Source organism: Triticum aestivum, chromosome 3A, assembly GCF_018294505.1.
Source record: "Triticum aestivum cultivar Chinese Spring chromosome 3A, IWGSC CS RefSeq v2.1, whole genome shotgun sequence".
NCBI classification, from domain to species: domain Eukaryota; kingdom Viridiplantae; phylum Streptophyta; class Magnoliopsida; order Poales; family Poaceae; genus Triticum; species Triticum aestivum.
In genome coordinates this window covers 137,484,046-137,491,132 of record NC_057800.1, presented here as the reverse complement: position 1 = coordinate 137,491,132, position 7,087 = coordinate 137,484,046, and positions in this window count along the sequence as shown.

The window sequence follows — 7,087 nt, the reverse complement described above, 5'->3', positions numbered from 1 at the left end:
ATTTGCGCAGTTCCACCCACTGGGGTGTATTCAAACTATGTTGAATGCTGGCCTTTTGAAGGCCTTTTGTGTAAATATAATTATGCATGTGTTTGGCTTCCGTTCATGTTTGCTTTTCATCCTTTTGGGCTTTTTCCTTTGCCGCCTTCCCTTGGTAACCACCTTCCCAGCCGGACAGCTGCTCTGCAGTCTATGGCTGGAGAAGGACTTGGTCGTTTTGGGAAGACAAGTACTCGAGCTTTCTTAGATTGCAGCAAGGTGAACGGGAAGCCGGCCAGCCGGCTGCTTTAGTAGCCGGTTGGCGGGGCGGGAGGCCGGCTCGCGTTATATAAGTTCGTTAGTAGCCGTTTTTCGTGTGGGCATCCTTTCCTGCCCTTGGCTCTTGCCAGTCGGATAGTCGATTCTTCGAGCTGCAACTTTTGACAAGAGGGGGCTTGCATGCCGGCACACTACTTGTCTGACTGCAAGCACAACTTTACATATAACTCGAGGCGGCGAGTCCCCGGGCCGATTGGTCGAACCCCGTGCCGGACGAAAAAGCAAATGTAGTAACATAATCATATGCGTGATACTCATCATTCATAGATAAAAGAGGTAGTCCCCGAGTGCTCCTCGGGGGACCCTTTGTCTCGTACTTAGTACAAAAGGTAGCATGCTACATACTGCTTTTTAACTGTAAAATCTTCGGAGGAGATTGGAGTTCCATGGTCGTTCCGACTCCTTGCCGAAATCATCTCTCTTGCGTGCCTTCTGCTTCTACGCATCGATTAAGTAGTAGGAGTCGTTGCCTAAAGCTCTGCTGATGATGAAGGGGCCCTCCCAAGGGACCGAGAGCTTGTGCTGGCCGGTTGTGCGCTGGATCAGCCGGAGCACAAGATCGCCCTCTTGGAAGGATCTTGGCTTGACCTTCCGGCTATGGTAGCGGCGCAGACCCTGCTGATAGATGGCGGACCGGCCGAGGGCTAACAGCCGGCCTTCTTCCAGTAGGTCAACGCCGTCTTCTTGTGCTTCCTTGGCCTCCGCCTCCGTGTACCTGGTGACCCGAGGTGAGTCGAACTCGATGTCAGTTGGGATGACAGCCTTGGCACCATATACAAGGAAGAAAGGGGTGAAGCCGGTTGACTTGTTTGGGGTAGTGCGCAAACTCCAGAGGACGGCCGGTAGCTCGTCGAGCCAACAGCCAGCCGAACGCTCTAGTGGCACGACCAGTTGGGGCTTGATGCCGGAGAGGATGAGGCCGTTTGCTCGCTCGACCTGGCCATTTGACTGGGGGTGGGCAACGGACGCTAGGTCCAGCCGGATGCCTTGTGTTGCGCAGAAGCATGCCAGTGCTCCCTTGGCAAAATTTGTGCCATTGTCGGTGATGATGTTATGCGGCATGCCGTACCGGGTTGTAATATCTGCGATGAATGTCACGGCGGTTGGCCCATTCAGCTTCTTGATAGGCTTTGCTTCAATCCACTTGGTAAATTTGTCCATAGCGACGAGCAGATGTGTCATGCCGCCGCGTGCCGTCTTGAATGGGCCCACCATGTCCAGCCCCCGGACGGAAAAAGGCGAGGTGAGGGGGATGGTCTTGAGTGTAGAAGCTGGCAGGTGTTGCTTGGAACTGAAAACTTGGCACCCTTTGCAGTGTTTGACTAGTTCCATGGCGTCATCCAAAGCAGTCGACCAGAAGAATCCATGGCGGAAAGCTTTGGCGACGAGTGATCTTGAGGCCCCGTGGTGGCCGCATTCACCTTGGTGGATGTCCTTGAGGATTGCTATGGCCTTCTCTGGCTCGACGCAGCGCTGGAAGACTCCAGTGACGCTGCGCCTAACAAGCTCTCGGTTTACTATTGTGTATGCTCCGGCTCGGCGTTGGACTTGTCTTGCCGAGATCTCGTCAGTTGGAAACTCTCTGTTTACTAAGAAGTTGAGGATGGGCTGGGCCCATGATGGAGCTGCGACTTCTTCTATTGTCAAAACTGCTACTGTGACCAGGGTGGGTGGGCTGGGTGGTGAAGAGTTGGAGTCGGCCACCGCCTGTTGTGTCGATGCAGTCCCCGGGCCGGCTGCAGTAGCCCCTGGGCCGAGTTCCGAAGTTCCCGGGCCGGGTGCGACTATGGCAGTCCCCGAGCCGCCTGCTTGGTTCCCCAAGTCGGACCTAACTGCATCGGGGTCAGGCGGCACGAAGATGGAATCAGATTCTGGAGACGGCTTTATCGACGGCTTGAGGAGGCGGTGGAGAGAAACGCCGGTTGGTATAGCTTGTCGGGTGGAGCCTATTCATGCCAGGGCGTCTGCTTGCCCGTTGTCGGCCCGTGGCACGTGGAGGAACTCGCATCCTTCAAAATATCCACTGATTTGCTGTATGAGGAAGCGGTAGCTCGCCATGTTTGCGTCCCTGGCGTCCCAGTCACCAGATGACTGCTGGACCACCAAATCCGAGTCGCCATAGCACAGGATCTGGCGGATGCCCAGCTCTTTGGCTAGCCGGAGCCCATGTATGAGCGCCTCGTACTCGGCCACATTGTTGGAGGCGGCAAAATGAATTTGCAATGTGTACTTGAGCTTGTCACCCTTGGGAGAGGTGATTATGATGCCGGCTCCCAAGCCGGTGCACATCTTGGACCCATCGAAGTGCATCCGCCAGTGAGTGGAGTCGGGGGCCGATGGCAGGTACTGGGTTTCGGCCCAGTCGATGAGGAAGTCGGCCAGTGCTTGGGACTTAATGGCGGTGCGAGGCTGGTAGAAGATCGTGTAGGGAGCTAGCTCAATGGCCCATTTTGCCACCCGGCCGGATGCATCCCGGCTGCCTATGATCTCGGTGAGAAGGGCAGTACGTACGACCGTGATGGGGTGCTATTGAAAGTAGGGCTTGAGCTTCTTGGCGGCGAAGTACACACCGTAGCACATCTTCTGGTAGTGTGGGTAGTTCTGCTTCGAGGCGGATAATACTTCGCTTAAATAATACACTGGCCTCTGGACTAGCTGAGCTCGGCCTTCTTCTAGGCGCTGGACCACGATAACTGTGATGACCACCCGGCTAGTGGCGGCAATGTAAAGGAGCATGGGCTCTTTCTCAGTCGGTGCCGCCAAGACAGGCGGTGTGGTTAGCATCTTCTTTAGCTCGTGGAAAGCATGGTCTGCTTGGTCGTTCCACTCGAAGTGAGTGAACTTCTTCATGAGTCGATAGAGGGTGAGAGCTTTCTCTCCGAGCCGGCTGATGAAGCGGTTCAGGGAACCCAAGCATCCGGTGAACTTCTGGACGTCTCGTAGCTTGGTGGGAATCTCCATTCTCTCTATGGCCTTGATCTTCACTGGGTTGCATTCGATGCCGCGTTCAGAGACCAGGAAGCCTAGAAGCTGGTCGGCTGGTACTCCGAACACGCATTTCTCGGGGTTGAGCTTGATCTAAAACCAGCGCAAGTTTCAAATGTCTCTCTGAGGTCTTCTAGCAAGGTGCCGCGCTTCTCCGTCTTCACCACAATATCGTCTACATAGACGTGGGCATTTCTGCCGAGCTGCTTGAGGAGGCATTTCTGCATGCAACGCTGAAAAGTGGCACCGGCATTTCTCAAGCCGAATGTCATAGTCAGGTAGCAGAAAGCTCCGAATGGTGTGATGAAGGCGGTCTTCAAGCGGTCAGCTGGATCCAAATTTATCTGGTGGTAGCCTGACTAAGCATCCAAGAAGCTCAACAGCTCGCATCCGGCTGTGGAGTCTATTACTTGATCAATCATTGGAAGGGCGAAGGTATCTTTGGGGCAGGCCTTGTTGAGGCTAGTGTAGTCTATACACATGCGCCACTTGTTATTTTTCTTCAGCACGAGTACCGGGTTGGCGAGCCACTCTGGAAAGGAAACCTCCATAATGAAGCCGTCTACCAGAAGCCGGGCTATCTCTTCTCCTACAATCCTTCTCTTCTCTTCCAATAGTCGGGGGAGGGGCTGTTTGACTGGTTTTGCACCTTCTCGGACGTGTAGCTTATGCTCGGCAAATTCCTTCAGAACACCCGGCATGTCCTTGGGGGACCATGCAAAGATGTCCCGATTCTCACGGAGGAAATTGATGAGCTAGCCTTCCTATTTGTGGTCCAGGTTTGCCCCGATGGTGGCAAACCTTTCTGGGTGCTCCAGGTCTAGAGGTCTCTTCTTTGTTTCTTTGGCCGGTTGGAAAGAACCTTGGGCATCACACTCCTTGGGGTTCGGGGATAGGGCCGGCTGCTTGCCGGCCATGGCCACGACTCGATCCAACATCTTCTTCTCTTCAGCAATCATGAGGGACTCGGCCAGCCGGCTACTAGCTGCCGCACACTCGGAGGATTTCTTGTAGTCTCCGGTTATGATGATGATGCCCTTGGAACTCGGTATCTTCATCTTGAGGTAGGCGTAGTGGGGTACGGCCATGAACTTGGCCAGAGCAGGTCGGCCAAGCAACGTGTGGTAAGGGCTCTCCAAATCCACTACTTCAAAACATACTGCCTCTCGGCGGAAATGATCCTTGTCCTCAAAGAGGACATCTATCTTGATCTTGCCGATTGGGGAGCGGGATAGGCCGGGTATGATGCCATGGAACACAGTCCGATTGGGTATGAGCTGCTTCATCTTGATGCTCAGCTTCTCCATGGTGTCACGGTACAGTATGTTGATGTTGCTCCCGCCATCTATCAGCACGCGGGAGAAACTGGCAGCTCGCCTTTCTGTTGCGAGGGTGGCGTCCAAGACCAATGCGTAAGAGCCGGGAGACGGCATCACCTCTGGGTGATCGGCCCGGCTCCAGCTGATAGGCCTTTCTGACCAGTGCATGAACTCGGGGTTGTTGGATGCAACCGCGTTGACTTCTTGGTGCTGTCGGTGCGGCATGTTTGTCGGGGAACTCATCTTGAACAGCCCCGACTGCTGGTCGAGCGGCCGACTGCTGAGGGGCCGGAGGCGGCTGACCAGCAGGCGGAAGTGGCACTATCCCCTTGCCTTTGGAGATTCGCGTGAGCCAGTGGCATTTCCGGGTCGTGTGGTTTGAAGGCTTTGCGCTGCTGTGGAACTTGCAGGGGGCATCAAGTGCTTGCTCGTAGGAGAAAGCCGGATGCCAAGCCGGCCTACTGCCTTTTTGCTTCTTGGGCGTGGGCCGCCCTTCGGGTTGTTCGTCTTCGACTGTGGCCACCTGCCGACTGGCGGAAGGCGGCATGGGAGCCTTGCGCTTGTGGTCGTTCTAGTACAGGCGTCGGCTGGAGTCTCCTGCCAGCGTCTTGGGACTCGGAGCGAGCACCTTCCCGGAGGCATCTACTCGGAGCTCGGTCTTCATTGAGGAATCGGCCGTGGTGTATTTATCAGCTATGACCAGCAGCTCGTCGAGGGTAGTCGGCTCGTTGTAGCACTACTAGGGAAAAGGCTAGCAGCAGCGCGGGTTTTAGGCCTATCAGCAGCACGGGTACCCACGCTACCAATAAGGCGCTACAGCTAACGTATAGCAGTAGCGCTGGTCCACCCACGCTACTGCTACACAAGTGTTGCAGCAACGCGCTTAAAGGAACCTCACTGCTGCTAATAGCTATAGCGCGCTTCCCCTGTGCGCGCTACTACTACAACCGCGCTGCTGCTAACTTTTCTGCACTCGCTACTGCTAATTTTAGTAGTTTTTGTTTTTTTGGCATATTTGTTTCGTATTTGAACAGGCTTTATAGAAGAATCTTTAGCACATACAAATGTCATCATGATACACATACAAATGCCTGCGAGACCACAAATGTAATCATAGCATATACATACAAATAGTCTCGTCATAATCATCATCCATCACAAAGTGGTATCTTGTCATCATCTCGAAAATAGCGATACATGCAAGTCTTGAATACTTGCAACTACAACGTCATCCATCTAAACAAAGGTATACGCGAGAAGAGCTATCACTATGAGTGAGAGCGGAACTATGCAGTACATGAGATGGCGGTTACGAGTCCTCTCTCGCGCTAGCGTGAACCTCAAGTAACTAGCTTCTCCTTGTCTGCTTTTGAAGCCTTTATGGCTGGCGTCCGAGAACCCATTCACTTGCGCCTGACACTCATGCCACTTGTTGTACACCCCCGGAACCTTCCCTTTGTACACAACATAGCAGTTCCATCTCGCCATCAAGAAACTAGGTACCTGTTAGAGATGCATGTTCATGAAGAGGATGTACAATCATATATATGCAACAAAATATACTAGAGAACACCGAAAAAGAAAAGGTTAGCAACTAGATGCAACATACAATATGCAAATTATTTAACTAGAGCTACGCAGGTCATCGTACGCAAACTAACAAAGTAGCGTTACGCAAGTTCGACAGGGATCGTGGACATCACAAAGTTGCATCACTACAAATAGTATACAGTTCAACCGACACATATCATCATCATCGGCATCATAAATCACTAGAAGTTCCATCCTTCCATATCATCGAGGATGGACCCTAGCTTCTTGAACGGCGTGAGGTCTAGACGTTGCATGCCTATGCGAGTTCGGACGTCAGCTCGCGATATAGGGCCGTGGTGGAACATCCCCTTCTCATCGACGACTTCTTTCATGATGATCGTCGCAATGTCGCTTTGGATGCGAAATAAGTCATCTCTAAGTTTATAATCCGCTTCTCCATGAGATTCTAGCCACTTGTGGATATGATCATCATTTCTTCTTCTCATGTGAAGCTTTTGGTGATCCGTGTTGAACTGATTCATGAGATGGAGGATGTACAATCCATCCTTCTTGCTTAGTTTTGGGACTTGGATGCAGGAGAAGTTAGTTTTATGCGCGAAACCCATCTTCTTGTTCCTTTGTTTCCTGATCTGCATGTGGCCAGCTCTAAAGCTGAAGCCTTGGAGAGCATCATCTAGGATATTCATTATGTGGGTGTAGTCTTTTTTCTCGTAGTCTCTGGAAGGGTCAAAATACACGGCGTGGGAGACTTGCGGATAAAGAACGATAAGGACGGTGCGCCCGTTGCTACGGGGAAAAGACACCTCAAATTATTCCCCATAGAGAGAGAAGGAATGATTGAAATGTATGAAAGGGTTGTTCGAAACTGACTTACTTTGGATGATAAGGCACGAGGACAATTTCCCGGTCCT